The sequence below is a fragment of the Arachis ipaensis genome, chromosome B8 (genome assembly GCF_059453495.1).
Source record: "Arachis ipaensis isolate K30076 ecotype BB chromosome B8, ASM5945349v1, whole genome shotgun sequence".
Classification (NCBI taxonomy): Eukaryota; Viridiplantae; Streptophyta; class Magnoliopsida; order Fabales; family Fabaceae; genus Arachis; species Arachis ipaensis.
The window spans coordinates 82,572,998-82,575,142 of NC_142443.1; the positions used below are offsets into that span (position 1 = coordinate 82,572,998).

The following is a 2,145-nucleotide window of genomic DNA, read 5'->3' on the forward strand; positions in this document are numbered from 1 at the left end:
TAGAGTTTGGATATGGGAGTTCAACACCAAACTTAGAGTTTGGTTGTGGCCTCCCAACACCAAACTTAGTGTTTGACTGTGGGGGCTCTGGTTGACTCTATTTTGAGAGAAGCTTACTGTGCCTCTTTTCCATGTTCACAGAAGGACAACCTTGAGTTTGAAACACAAGGGAGTCCTCATTCACTTGAAGGACTAGTTCACCTCTGTCAACATCAATCACAGCTCTTGCTGTGGCTAGGCAGGGTCTTCCAAAGATGATGGATTCATCCTCATCCTTCCCAGTATCTAGGACTATGAAATTAGCAGGGATGTAAAGGCCTTCAACCTTTACTAACACGTCCTCTACTTGTCCATAAGCCTGTTTTCTTGAATTGTCTGCCATCTCTAATGAGATTTTAGCAGTTTGCACCCCAAAGATTCCCAGTTTCTCTATTACAGAGAGGGGCATGAGGTTTATCCCTGAACCAAGGTCATATAGAGCTTTCTCAAAGGTCATGGTGCCTATGGTACAAGGTATCAGGAACTTTCCAGGATCCTGTTTCCTCTGAGGCAATCTCAGTTGATCCAGATCACTCAGTTCATTGGTGAACAAGGGAGGTTCATCTTCCCAAGTCTCAATACCAAGTAATTTGGCATTCAGCTTCATGATTGCACCTAGGTACTTGGTAACGTGCTCCTTAGTAACATCCTCATTCTCTTCAGAAGAGGAATACTCATCAGAGCTCATGAATTGCATAAGGAGGTTTAATGGAATCTCTATGGTCTCTAGTTGAGCCTCAGATTCCTTTGGTTCCTTGAAGGGAAACTCCTTATTGATCACTGGACGTCCCAGGAGGTCTTCTTCACTGGGATTCACGTCCTCTCCCTCCCTTACAGGTTCGGCCATGGTGACCAATTCAATGGCCTTGCACTCTCCTTTTGGATTTTCTTCTGTATTGCTTGGGAGAGTACTAGGAAGGATTTCAGTGATCCTTTTACTCAGCTGGCCCACTTGTGCTTCCAAATTTCTAATGGAGGACCTTGTTTCATTCATGAAACTCATAGTGGCCTTAGATAGATCAGAGACTAAGTTTGCTAAATTAGAGGTATTTTGTTCAGAGTTCTCTGTCTGTTGCTGAGTGGATGATGGAAAAGGCTTGCTATTGCTAAACCTGTTTCTTCCACCATTATTAAAGCCTTGTTGAGGCTTTTGTTGATCCTTCCATGAGAGATTTGGGTGATTTCTCCATGAGGGGTTATAGGTGTTTCCATAGGGTTCACCCATGTAATTTACCTCTGCTATTGCAGGGTTCTCAGGATCATAAGCTTCTTATCCAGAAGATGCCTCTTGAGTACTGTTGGATGCAGCTTGCATTCCATTCAGACTCTGAGAAATCATATTGACTTGCTGAGTCAATATTTTATTTTGAGCCAATATAGCATTCAGAGTATCAATTTCAAGAACTCCCTTCTTTATAGGCGTCCCATTATTCACAGGATTCCTTTCAGAAGTGTACATGAACTGGTTATTAGCAACCATGTCAATGAGTTCTTGAGCTTCTACAGGCGTTTTCTTTAGGTGAATGGATCCACCTGCAGAAGTATCCAATGACATTTTAGCTAATTCAGACAGACCATCATAGAATATATCCAGGATGGTCCATTCTAAAAGCATGTCAGAAGGACACTTTTTGGTCAGTTCCTTGTATCTCTCCCAAGCTTCATAGAGGGACTCACCTTCTTTCTGTCTGAAGGTTTGAACATCCACTCTAAGCTTACCAGTTTTTCCCAAGAGTTCAGGCTATCTTTGGGTTGAGAGTCCAACCACACTCTAGCTCTGTCTCTTAGAGCAAAGGGGAAAAGCATGAGCCTGTAGACTTCAGGATCTACTCCATTAGTCTTAACAGTATCACAGATCTGCAAGAATTCAGTTAAGAACTGAAGAGGATCTTCAGATGGAAGTCCATGGAACTTGCAGTTTTGCTGCATCAGAGAAACTAATTGAGGTTTCAGCTCAAAATTGTTTGCTCCAATGGTAGGGATGGAGATGTTTCTTCCATGTAAATTGGAATTAGGTGCAGTGAAGTCACCAAGCATTCTCCTTGCATTATTATTATTTTCGGCTGCCATCTCCTCTTCCTGTTCGAAAATTTCTGAAAGGTGCTT

At 42.4% G+C, this 2,145-nt stretch overlaps 1 non-coding gene across 1 annotated transcript; it reads left to right on the forward strand.

Moving 5' to 3' along the window:
* The first annotated feature begins 1,648 nt into the window (after nt 1–1,648).
* LOC148548615 (small nucleolar RNA R71) lies at nt 1,649–1,756 on the forward strand. Its single transcript, XR_015898928.1, has one exon. It is a non-coding gene; the product is annotated as a small nucleolar RNA R71 (small nucleolar RNA).
* The last annotated feature ends 389 nt before the right edge of the window (nt 1,757–2,145 follow it).